This window comes from Phocoena phocoena, chromosome 9, assembly GCF_963924675.1.
Source record: "Phocoena phocoena chromosome 9, mPhoPho1.1, whole genome shotgun sequence".
Taxonomy (NCBI): domain Eukaryota; kingdom Metazoa; phylum Chordata; class Mammalia; order Artiodactyla; family Phocoenidae; genus Phocoena; species Phocoena phocoena.
The window spans coordinates 14,390,563-14,404,080 of record NC_089227.1 but is presented as its reverse complement, the minus strand read 5'-3'; the positions used below and the strand labels follow the sequence as shown (position 1 = coordinate 14,404,080).

Below are 13,518 nucleotides of genomic sequence, written 5' to 3'. Positions count from 1 at the left end.
CAAAACAAAAGCAAAAACAAAAAAAAAGTTATATTTACACTATACTGTAGGCTATAAAGTGATCAACAGCATGTGTCTAAAAAAACTATATACATACCTTAATTTTAAAATCCTTTATTGGGAATTCCCTGGAGGTCCAGTGGTTAGGACTCGGTGTTCAATCCCTGGTCGGGGAACTAAGATCCCACAAGCCACACAGCACAGCCAAATAAAATAAAATAAAATAAAAAATAAATTTAAAAAATAAAAAAATACTTTATTGCTGAAAAATGCTAACCATCATCTGAGCCATCAGCTAGGCATAATCTTTTTGCTGGTAGAGAGTTTGAAATATTGCAAGAATTACCAAAATGTGACACAGAGACACGAAGAGCAAATGCTGGTGGGAAAATGGTGCCAACAGACTTGCTTGAGGTAAGGTTGCCACAAACCTTCCATCTGCAGAAAATACATTATGCGGGAAGTGCAGTAAAGCAAAGCACAATAAAACAAGGTATGCCTGTACTCTCTCGTGATGCTGGGCAGCGGCAGTGAGTACAGCACCCAGCCAGCCATGTGATCACGAGGCTGAACAACCAATACACTTACAAGCACTCTGTACCCAGACAACCCTCCCGCTTTTCACTTCCAGTACAGTACTCATAAATTACATGAGGTATTCGACACTTTATTATAAAATAGGCTTTACATTAGATGATGTTGCCCAACTGTGGGCTAATGTAAGTGTTCTGAGCATGTTTAAAGTAGCCTAGGCTGGCTTCCCTGGTCGCACAGTGGTTGAGAGTCCGCCTGCCGATGCAGGGGACATGGGTTCGTGCCCCGGTCCGGGAGGATCCCACGTGCTGCGGAGCGGCTGGGCCCCGTGAGCCATGGCCGCTGAGCATGCGCGTCCGGAACCTGTGCTCCGCAACGGGAGAGGCCGTAGCGGTAAGAGGCCCGCGTACCGCAAAAAAAAAAAAAAAAAAAAAGTAGACTAGGCTAAGCTATGATGTTTGGTAGGTTAGGTGTATTTAATAGATTTTTTCAACTTAGGGTATTTTTAGCTTATGTTGGCTTTATCAGGACTTAACCCCATCATATGTCAAGGAAGATCTGTACTTCAAAATGATTACCACAATAAGTTTAGTTAACATTCATCATGTCACATAGTTAAATATTTTTTTCTTGTTTTGAGGACTTTTAAGATCCACTCTCTTAGCATGTTTCAAATATAGAGTACAGTCTTGTTAACTATAGTCAGCATACTGTACATGACATCCCCATAACTTATTTATCTTATAACTGGAAGTTTGTACCTTTGACCACATTCACCCAATTCCCCCACCCTCCATTCCGCAATAAATTTAAAGGACTGAAATCACGTAAAGCATGTTATCCAACTACAATTGAATGAAATTAGAAATCATTAACACGGGAAATTTTGAAAATTAATAAACCTGTGCAAAGAAAACAACACACTCCTAAATACCCAACTGACAAAAAAAGAAATCAAAGGGAAACTGGAATATATATTCGATAAACGGAAACCCAACATACCAACTCTTATGGAATGCAGCTAATGCAAGAGAAAACCAATGAAACAAAAAATTGGTTCTTTGAAGAGATTAACAAAGGTGACAAGACTTTAGCTAGACTGACCTAGAAACAGACAGGACTGAAATTATTAAAATCAGGAATGAAACAGGTGACATTACTACCAACCTTATAGAAATAAAAAGGAATACTACTACATAAAGGAACACTATGAACAAGTGTATGCCAACAAATTCAATCAATAAACTAGATGAAATAGAAAATTTCTAGAAAGACACAATCTATAAAAACTGACTCAAAAAGACATAGAGAATCTGTGTGGACCTAAACAAGTTAAGAGATTTGATTAGCAATCAAAAAACTTCCCGCAAATAAAAAACCCAAGCCTAGGTTGCTTCACTGATGAATTTTACCAATATTAAGAGAAGAACTAACAACAATTCTTCACAAACTCTTCCAAAAAATAGGAGATGGATCACTTCCCAATTCATTGTTTGAGGCGATTATTAGATACAAAAAACAGACAAAAACATCACAAGAAATGAAAAGTGTAAAACAATATCCATTAAGAATAAAGACACAAGTTCTCAACAAATACCTTTAAAAAAATTAAACTTAGAATCTAATAATCCAGGTCCTATCAAATGGGGCTTCTTCCACAAGAGACCAAAACCATCCTCTGAGTTTTGACCACACTCTCTACTAGGCACGTTTAGCAATCTCATTACTATTCACTCTACAGTAAAACATACAAAATCAATGTAATTACAAACATATCTCCCAAACTGGCCCATCTCCTTCTGTCACCCACCAAAAATACACAGCAGCTTTTTGAGACAAATATTTCTACTTTTTGTGACTGATGCATTAGCCAGCATTATTCTAAAATTATAATGGTTTTTACAGAACCGGATTTCACAGACTCCGATCTTCTATGCTATACAATACTCCTCATAAGGAAGACATTTGGCCCTTGATGAAACATCTCCAATTTGGCCTCCACAAAACTGATTCCTTTGAAATCTAAGTAGGCTACCTTAAGCATAAGGATATTTTTAAGCGTAGTATAGGGCACTGCTTTTCACTTTCTTCTCTCTACTACATTGGAGATAAATTTATAGTCACTGGGTGGAAGAAAGCCTTACTCTCCAAATTATAACCCTGGAGTGGACCTAGGAGCTCATACCCACCACAGAATCTCAACCAAATGCCCTTCTCTAAAGCAGTGTGCTTTGCAGATTCATTAAACCTTTGAATTACCAGAGGAATTTATTAAAATGCATATTCCCAAGTCTTAATAAGAGATCCTGGTAAGTTTTAAAACAGGCCCAGGAATCTGTATTCTTAACTCACCCACTCCCCAAATGTTCCTGACTATTGAGAAAACACTACCCTGGAGGTACCTGATTTCTAGATTCACTCCCTATCCTTAACAGGAGTAACCACAGGCCAATACAGGTACCCAGGAGAACCCTCTGCTGACCATGTTTCATAATGCTAGTGGTCCCCATGGTCACATGCATTTCCTAGAGGGGTGGGAAGAAAAATCTGGACATTTTCCTAGAGACTCAGAGAAGAACCCACTGAACAGGGAGCAGGTTGGAAGTTGATTTTTTGCTATAGAAACACGTAGGTTAAAGAGGCAGGATTTCTTGTACAGATGCCTCAAATATTGAGGAATAACAGGGCATGGGAAAGGTATCATCACACTGTTCTAGGCTGTGCTACCACAAAATGGGAGATCCTTCCAAGGCTTGGGCCATCTATGCTACTCAACTGTTACTAACCATTACTAGGTAGAGGAAGAGACTGCCTGCTACAAAAGATTCTCTTCCAAATTTAAGATTCTTCCCAAGCTGCAAATCATCTCAGATTATTCCTAAATTCAAGACCACAGCCTGCAAAATAATCTAGTCAATGTCTACAACATAATTAAGTCAAGTTGCTGCCAGCCTTAACCATGTGTGTTCTCTCTCTCCGCTCTCTCTCTCATTAAAAGTTGGGAATCCAAGTGCATTCAAACCTTTTAAAGACAAACCAATGTTTCCAGATGTGTGGCATTTAAGAATTTTATAAGGGCTTTCATATTTATTTTGCGTTTCTGATGGTTTACGATAAGAGACCTTACAAATCCATAAAAGCAGATTGGGCTGGAGTTTACTGCTGTTATACAAAGGGATCTTTGTATGACAGATAATTCAGAGGGCAAGTCAGCTCGGAACCAGTGTCCTGCCTCTGTATCAAGGGGGAACTCTGACCTAGAAGGACCCTTCAACACGTGAGAGTAAAAATCTGATCACACAAAAGAGGGACTGCGACTACAGAAGGACCATCCCAGTTAGGGTCCACTTTGCCACTTTGATAAATACGCAATGCAAATGGTAGAAGAGATCATTTATAAAGCCAACGCTAACAGTCGATTCTCGTTACCTATTGTATATTCTACAGCTCTTTTCTTTTTTTTTTTTTTTTTTTACAGCTCTTATTTTTATATTAGTTAGTTGAATCAGGGCAAAGAGTATGATGTTTAGAATGCTTACTGACTCCTAAAATCCCCACGCTCTTGCCCTACTCCCCTTGCCTGGACAGCTACAACTCATCCTCAGGATCTGAGCTTAAAATCTACCTGCTTCAGATAGGTATATGCAATCCTCTCACTCTAGGTGAGTTCCCTAGTTACATTTACAAATGGTTTTTTTCTCCTCACAGAATTTTTTATTATGATTTTTCATTAATAACGATTTAGTTATTAGTATATTCAAAGATTTCTCTCTCTACCATCTCCTGCTGGTCTTTGTTGAATGCTATATTACAAGTGCCTAGCAAGTGCCTTCTGGGCCTTAGATTCTTTTTTTTTTTTAATTTTTATTGGAGTATAGTTGATTTACAATGTTGTGTTAGTTTCAGGTGTACAGCAAAGTGAATCAGTTATGCATATACATATATCCACTCTTTTTTTAGATTATTTTCCCACATAGGTCATTACAGAGTATTGAGTAGAGTTCCCTGGGCTATAGAGTACGTCCTTATTAGTTATCTATTTTATATATAATAATGTGTATATGTCAATCCCAATCTCCCAATTTATCTCTCCCCCCCCCCACGCCGGTAACCATAAGTTTGTTTTCTACATGTTTTGTAAAGAAGTTCATTTGTACCATATTTTTACATTCCACATATAAGTGATATAATATGGTATTTGTCTTTCTCTGACTTACTTCACTCAGTATGAAAACCTCTAGGTCCATCCATGTTGCTGCAAATGGCATTATTTCATTTTTTATGGCTGAGTAATATTCCACTGAATATATGTACCACATCTTCTGTAACTATTCCTCTGTTAATGGGCATTTAGGTTGGTTCCATGTCCTGGCTATTGTAAATAGTGCTGCAATGAACGTTGGGTGCATGTGTCTTTTAGATTCTTAATAAATGATTCTAAATGAATAACTGAATTTTACCAGGTTGATTTCACAATCGAATATATTAACTATTAGAATATGTAAATTTAGCATCCTTTTACTCAACAAGTGTCAGGTGCCATAACAAAAGTACATTTATTCATACGTCCATGTGTATTTTATTAAATCATTATAGGCACTTTAAGATAGAAAAAATGTGTATATATGTGTGTGTGTACATATATATATGTACACATACGTATATATTTTTTCAGGTTCTTCCCACTTATGAACTAAACTTTCAACTAAAGAACTATATGAGAATAAGATGAAAATGACCAAAATCATGGTTTTCTGATTTTCGTACATCTAAGTAGCTTCAGGGTAATCAAAATTTATATATAAGTATATTACACGTAGCAAATATTTCAAAACTAAGATCTTTTTCATGGCTTTATCCAACATTATTCCTAATAAGAGATTTACTCAATATATATTCAGGAAATATATCTACTAAAGCACTACACTTAAATTTAGACTTACTTTGAATTGGTAAGAATGAAGTTTCAGCTTCACTTACTAAAAGTTGGCCTGTGGATGTGTTCTCAGGAAAACGTGATTACTCTCATGTTAATTTTGTACAATGCTGTGTATGTAGTCTTATTATATATGTTCATCAGTGAATTCCTCAAACTCTGTGATGATGGCAGCTTCATTATGTCAATGTTAGCCGTTATAGAGAATATCTGGAAAATTATATCTGCAACGTAAGAAATCTTTACATCTGTTATTCCTTCATACAAGCCCACAGGTTCAGTTATTTCCTCGGGAGTTCTACTCAGACAGCCCCTAATTTAAGTGGCTAGAAAAATAAAAAATTGTGTTTGAAGAGTCAGGTGGAAATTCCCAGACCTTAAAAAGTCAGAACATATTTTTTTTAATACTCTTTGCCTTCTCGACTCATCCCCTCACAAAGTGCTTCACAACATTTTGAAACTTAATCTCACACACACACACACACACACACACACACACACACACACATGCACACACCCTTAAATGGACCGATGGCCCAAAAGAAAGTCAGCTTACAAGAAAGGATGCTTGAGGTCCTCTAAGGTAGTATTCCCAAACTGCAGCCTGGAAATCCATTTAGTAAGTATTCCCAAACTGCAGCCTGGAAATCCATTTAGTATGTCCCCTTAGCATGTTATTAAAAACAGAACAGAGTGGAGTGGCATAGAATGGAATGGATAATCAGTGTTTGCTGATAATGAATTTCCTAACTTAGAAACCCTGGCATGATGGGAAATCTTGGAGCGAGAAGCTGTGTGTATATGTGAAAGTATATTTGGAAATAATAAGCCCACTGATAAAGAGCTCACATATTTGGAGCTCAGGCATTCTGTGACACAGTGGCCAGAGTTGAGTATAATCCCAGAGAGAAAGGCTTCCTGGCCCTGCCCTCACTGTGAGACCCATCAGTGGGGACACCATGTTCCTGACACACTGCAGTGCTCACCCTGGAGGACGAGTGACATCCGAATGCTGGACTCCCTTTTAGAACCCTTTTCCATAAGGCCACAGTAAAAACCACAGACTTCTTTAGAGAAGGGACCCTCCCCATAGGATTTCTGAACTTATCACAAGACGGGGACCCCAGGGAGGAGTAAGAGATTCTCATGATACACTGGATTCGATGTTGAAACCATTTAATTAGAGTATTTTTTAAAATGGGACCTAATTTTATACCTCTAGTAAAGTGGACCATATTATTCACACAATGTTTCAGGTATTTTAAGTTGTATTGGTCCACAGACAAGCTGACTTTTAAAGTATGATTTATGGAACACACACACACACACGCACACACAATATGCTATGTTGTAAAGGATAATGATAACTCTTACTAATATTAAAATCTCAATCCCTACAGTTCTAATTCCCTATTCCTGGAGAAAGAAGGATGCATGGCTATATGCATGTTTATGTGTAAAAAAAAAAAAAATGAAGAAAGAAACGTTACTGTCAAGAATGTCCTCAGAATTATTTTTAGTTTTGTCAGTTCCTAATACAGCCAGAGAAAATTATCTTAGTAGATGATAAGGTATAAGCTTGTACAATGTAGAAGCGGACAACAACAAAGTCTTCTGATGATCTTAAAAGGGGAAACCCTGGATGTGTCTCAGAGACTCAGTCTCCAAAGTGTCCTCAAATGTAAACATGGTCATACAAGCTACTCTTCCACAGACAAGGCACTGGGATCCATGGAAAGTGTCTCCTGGTCAGAGCAGGGTATTCCTTCTCCCATTCAATCTGCATAAACAAATAAACACAGGCACGTACACACACAAACACCAACCACATGTCTCCCTTTGAGAGCAAACCAAGATGTGCGCACCAGCAAGGCAACAATTTTTTTAAAAAAACCCACAAATGTCACACAATTAGGCATAGAAGGAGACTACACTCTTTTTCTTGCCACATCACACAATCAGCGTGGGGCTGAACCACAGGACTTTACCAATATTTGACTGTTTGACTTACAAAAATAACAATTTAGTACAGCAACCTAACATTGATGGAGTTCCCACCATCCTCAGAACTCATAAGGTTAATTTTATTTGATATACTACCTCCACAAAATGACAATTCAAATGACAGTGATACATAGTGACACCTTTATGATAATTTCACAAAAGTCAGAGAGAAAGAATAATGTGGAAGGATGCTTTCAGACAATGTGTTTGCAGGGTTGGGAAGTAAACTAGCAAGAACATACAAAGTCAAATAATACATCATCACCGAGTACATACAATTCACAAGACATTAGGTCCTTGTCCTCAAGCACCTACAATTTACTTGGGAAGTTATAATGCAAGAAAAAAATCACACCTATTATTTTACAATAATTACTCAGGGCAGATAAACTGGCACAAAGAATAGCAAACAGTGCATGTCTTTAGAGTTTAAATAGCATAAGTCTCTTATTAAAACAAAAAAAAGAAATCTAATGCTGAAAAAGGCTAGTATTATACCAAAGGCTTCCCTGCTCACTAGAGTCACATTAAAAAAAAATGTTTAGGGCTTCCCTGGTGGTGCAGTGGCTGAGAGTCTGCCTGCCGATGCAGGGGACACGGGTTCGTGCCCCGGTCCGGGAAGATCCCACATGCCGCTGAGCGGCTGGGCCCATGAGCCATGGCCGCTCAGCCTGCGTGTCCGGAGGCTGTGCTGGGCCCATGAGCCATGGCCGCTCAGTCTGCGTGTCTGGAGCCTGTGCTCCACAACGGGAGAGGCCACAGCGGTGAGAGGCCCGCGTAACACAAAAAAGGGAGGAGAAAAAAAAAAAGTTTAAATCTTAAAAAATGTTTAAAGTGCTCTACCAATTTAAATACTGCATAGAGGTCAAGGAGGGTTAAGACCAAATAAATGTCACTGGATTTCACAAATGAACAAAGATGGACAAAAAAATCCGAAAGGGATTAAATATTTAAGTAAAAAAGGCCTCTGGATAAACAGGCAGACTGACTGTATGTGTTTATATCTGTCTCCTCCCAAAACCCAACAAAAAAACAACAGCAAAGGAATAAAAAGGTATGAACATACATGGATAAAAAGAGGAGAGGCACTACTAGTGGATGAGTTCAATACATTTTACAGAAGCAGAAAAATAGATAGAAGAATGGAAACAACTCAGCAGAATAGAGAAAGCTACTTTTTAAAAGTGGCTGTAGAGGCAACCAATGAAAAAGCAGCCAATTCTCACTGCCCAGTCACACACACAAACACACTCCAGCTTCAAACCTGGTTCTACCAAGTACTACAGAAAGTGAGGATAAAGAACAACAATGACAATGGGGGACAGTCATTAGATGTGCCTTCAAGTCCCTTCCTCGACCCCAACATTGGCAAGGAAAGACCCAGGACGACAGCTATGTAGCAGGCCTAGAAAAAAAAGTCAGCCCAGATTACAGCAAAAGGGCAGAGGCTCCAAACAGAGGGGAGTTGTGGGTGGTGTCGCTCAGTGGAGAATATAATTGCATTACCTGATATACTGAACTTTTGATAATGATATTGACAGGCATTTGACAGAGCTGATGAAGCAAGAACAAACAATTCTAAATAGTTCATAAAAAAATAAGCGAACAGAAATAAAGGCTATTATTAACTCTAGGGAAACAAAAAGCTGTATGGAAAACCTAATCTTCAGATAAGACTTCATTAAAATTTTAAACACACACAAAGGGCACCATTAAGAAAGTACAAAGGCAAGCCACCTTCTAGGAGAAAATATTTGCAAATTGTCTATCTCACAAAGGATTCATATCCTGAATATATAAAGAACTACATACCAAGAAGAAAACAACAAGCAACCCAAATAAAACACACAGGCAAAAGACTTTAACAGACACTTTGCAAAAGAAGATACCAAAATAACCAACAAGCATTATACAAGAAAAGATGTTCATCAGGGAAATGATGGTAAAGGAATTAAAAAGGTATGAACATAAACAAGACAAAGAACGAAAGAGACATGAGGGATAACAGATATCTGGTTTATAATAGAAATGTTCTATAACTTGATCTGGGTGGTAGCTATATGGAAATCCATACACATAAAAATCCACTGAGCTGAATATTAAGATTTGTATACTTTAGTCAACAAACATCATACTTTTTCTGATGTTACCAAGTAAGCTTTTTTAAACATTTTTATTTTATATTAGAGTATTGTTGATTAACAGTGCTGTGTTAGTTTCAGGTGTACAACAGAGTTATTCCGTTATACATATTCACGTATCTATCCTTTTTCTATACTTTAACTTCTTAAAAATATAATCCTCAGCAATCAACGATTTTTGCTCTATTATTAGGGGATATGGAAGTAGAAGGATGAATGTAAGAGAGCTAAATCTTTACCGGTCTTCACCAAATAAGAAAGGATAGATCCTTTCCTATCTTAAGCTTATTTGTGATTAGTAATAGCTACCTCTGGGGAAACAAGACTGGCCGTTGAGGAAAGGAGAGACAGGGGACTGCTGTTTTTCATAATAAGTCTTTTACTAATATTTGATTTTTTTAAACTGTGCATATATTAACTTGATGGGAAATTTTTAAGTGAATATTAAGTTATAAGCTATTAGCTATGTGATTATTTACACAACCACAGGGCAGAGAAGGCCTTTGAAGTGCGCCGCGGTGGACACCTTTCATTTTGCCAGCACAGTGCCCATTCCCTTTTCTGTGCTCTGATTCTCCCTCCTCTACCAGCAGTACAGATGGTCTAGGGGAAATTTCTCCACCCCAGCTTCCGTAGTAGCCTGTGACTCAGGCCCAATTCAACCCATGGCCCTGGCCCTTGGCCAGAGATATATTTTCTTTTCCAGGGATAGGCACAAGCCCAAATTTGGGCCGATGAGGGCTATACTGAGGAGTTCTCTGTAAATGTGGCCTAGCCTAGAGGGGCTGGCAGCCATCTTGCCACCAAAAGAGAAGAAGGTGCCCAAGAATGGGGCTGACAGGATGGACAGCAGAGATGAGAGATGAGGAAAAGACACCTGAGCCCTGATGCCTGTGGTTGAGCCCTGGTTCCATGCAGGTCTGAAGTCTGTCTTCCCCTGCCGTTTTCATAATTATAAGAGGCAGTACCGTGTAAGGAGGAAGTATTGGACTGCGTGGCTTCAAGCTTCAGCTTTACTGCATACTGTGTGACCTTGGGCATGTCACTTGACCTCTTCCTAATCTATAAAATAGGAATAGTAATAGTACCAACCTCACAGAATCAAATGAGTTAACATGTAACACACACACATATGCACATATATTTTATATATACATATATTATATGTTCATAGCTTAATACAAACATATATTCATTAAAATCTCATTTAAATGTATGTGTGCAAGAACCATATTTTTACTTTTAATTAAATCCTCTTCTTTCCTTAAGCCAGTTTGAATTGAGTTTTCTGATACTTACAAGTGGCAGGATCCTAATTCAACAGCCAAAAGAGAAACCATGCAAAATCAATCGATAGATTTAAGCAAATATATAAAACATACCCATAATATAAACATAAATGTGCTCTATAACAGAAGAAAAATCCTCAAAGAATTAAAAAGTAAATAGAAAAGGAAGAAATAATGTTTGGATTGATAAAGTTTCTGCCCTTACAAATAACAAGATGGAGATGCTACACAAAATGGGCACAAATATAAACACACCATTCACAAATGAAACAAAACAAAAACGCAAGAAACTAATGTTCGGGTTTTAAAAATCAAACATGAAATAAACAGGAACTAATTTTTTCCGATGTTAAATCTAAAGAGTGCTTTAAATTTTATTATCTGGTGTTGGCAAACGTCCCGTGGACTGCTAGTGAGAATGTAAACTGACACAACCTTTCTGAAAGGCAATCTAGCTATAATAAAAAGAAGCACACCTTTGACACCATAATTCTTCTCCTAGGAATTCATCTAAGGAGATACTTAAGAGTGTGTGGGAACATTTTCCCTATAAGTTTTCTCACTGATTGTATTTATATTCGAAAACGCTGGAAACTGAGTGTCCAAAAACAGGGGGTCCATTATAACTCATACATTCCAATACTGTTCAGTCACTTATAATAGTGATGGAAAATATGTACATCTGTTGAAGAACGTTCATGATTATTAAATGAAATAAACAAGTTACAAAACCATATAGGATGCACCTGTTTTAGTTGTATAAATATATACACATACGTAAGGAAACAAATGTACTGGGATACATATCAAATGACTGTGAAATCTCTGGGTGGTAGAATTTATGTGTCCTAATTTGTTGGTGGGGTTTTTTTCCCCCTTATATATGTATTTCATTCTTTCTCCAATGAACCTTTACAGACTTTCAATAAGAAAAAATGTACCTTAAATTCATAGAAAGCCATAAATTACCTCTGAGTGTAGTTTCAGTCATGCATTTGGAGCCAAAATGCATGCAAGCTGTTAGGTGGAGTACAGGTGATAGAAAAGTCGAGGGAGTGGACACTCTTTTGAGAAAATGTGGTGGTAGAAACAAGAAGCAAAGGGTCTCAAAAACATACGTAGCATATCATTATTGCAATGGAGCATCTGGATAAGAGGAGGAGACCGAAGATGCGAAAAGAAGGAATCACTGGGGGAGATGTCTTACCAAGCCCAAACAGCAACACACTGCTTTCCATTGTCCCGCGGCTTCTGTTTGGGATCGACTGGGCTGCCTTAACTGGATTCCCACACGCCCTTTTCCCATGCGCTGCATGGGCTCAGAACTTACCCAGGGACAGAACTCATACTCTCAGCCTCTTGGTGTCTTAACCCCCTAAACTAAGTACAACAGGCAGTTTTCATCCGAAGCTTTCCCCAGGGAAGAAAGTAGGACACTTGAAGCTCTGCTCAAGGCTTCCCTAGGCCACCTTGATTAACCACCAACCACAACTGCTATCATAATACACACCATTATGAAAAAGTGAGTTTTCAACAATTCATAAAGGTTTGAATGCTCTCTAAGTCAGATTACATTTTCTTTTCAGTTATTTCTGGCATATTAACAGCTGGTGACCTAGATTAAGAAATAATTTAATATGTCAAAAGGCAGACTGTATCAATAAATTCCCTCACAGATGGGAAGTGGATTCAATGAAAAGCTTCAGACCTAAAATTCAAGTACTTACTTGGAAGGAGGGAGAGGGTGGGGAGGAATACCTACCAGTGGGTAAAAGGAAGTATGGAAAAATGACAAAACCTGGCCAGGATCCCAGCAGATCATGGCTACTTTCTGCACAAGTAGCCAGGGACTAGAAGGGGGCAGGAAGCCTTGTTAATTCAGCTGCTAAAGGTGCGACAGGAGGATCACGGTTCAGGATGAGCTTGGGTAGATATTAAAAGAAATACAATCCTCTTACTGCATTGAGAGCATGCATGTGTGAAGGGAGGGACGAGAGGCAGCCACCCAGCCTCTGGGCATGCGGACAGGCAAAGGAATCAGTGCCCCCTTCAGCTGAGTTCATGGGAGTCAATGGGAACTGGGGGGGCGTCCTGAGCCCAAGTCTGAAAAGGGAAATTCACCGTCATAGTGGGCAACGCGGTAAATCTGACTTCCAGTAAAACAGGAAACCACTAAACATCCAGAATCCCAGGGATGGAAAATACTTCCACGTGAAAGAGAACACAGTTCAAGTGACACGGACCGCGGGGCTCATTAGCCAGTGTCCATTTTCAAGTACAATGCTTCATCTACAATATGAATGTCCTTTGCCCAGGACACAAATGAAGACCTCAGTGCTGGCAAGGTCCTGACGACAAGCAGTGGGCAGGGAAGCCAGGCAAACCCACCGCCTGCTACTGTACCTCTCCAACTGCTCGAGGCTGGGCTTGATTTGGACATGGCGTTCATTTGTGCCCACCTCTCGGGGAGAAAAATAAATTACTGTGACCAATCTTGAGGGGCTTGTGAAACACCAGGGAACCCAACCCGTGCATCATAGATTTTTTTTTTCATGCAATAAAACGCCCTCCTCTGTGCAAAAATATGCAGAGAACTGTTAGGTTCAGGTCATAT

At 38.7% G+C, this 13,518-nt stretch overlaps 1 protein-coding gene across 3 annotated transcripts in view; it reads right to left on the bottom strand.

The window, feature by feature from the left end:
* Positions 1-13,518, bottom strand: part of AMPH (amphiphysin) — a 189,804-nt gene that overhangs the window by 175,439 nt on the left and 847 nt on the right. The gene's annotated exons all lie outside the window — the stretch shown is intronic.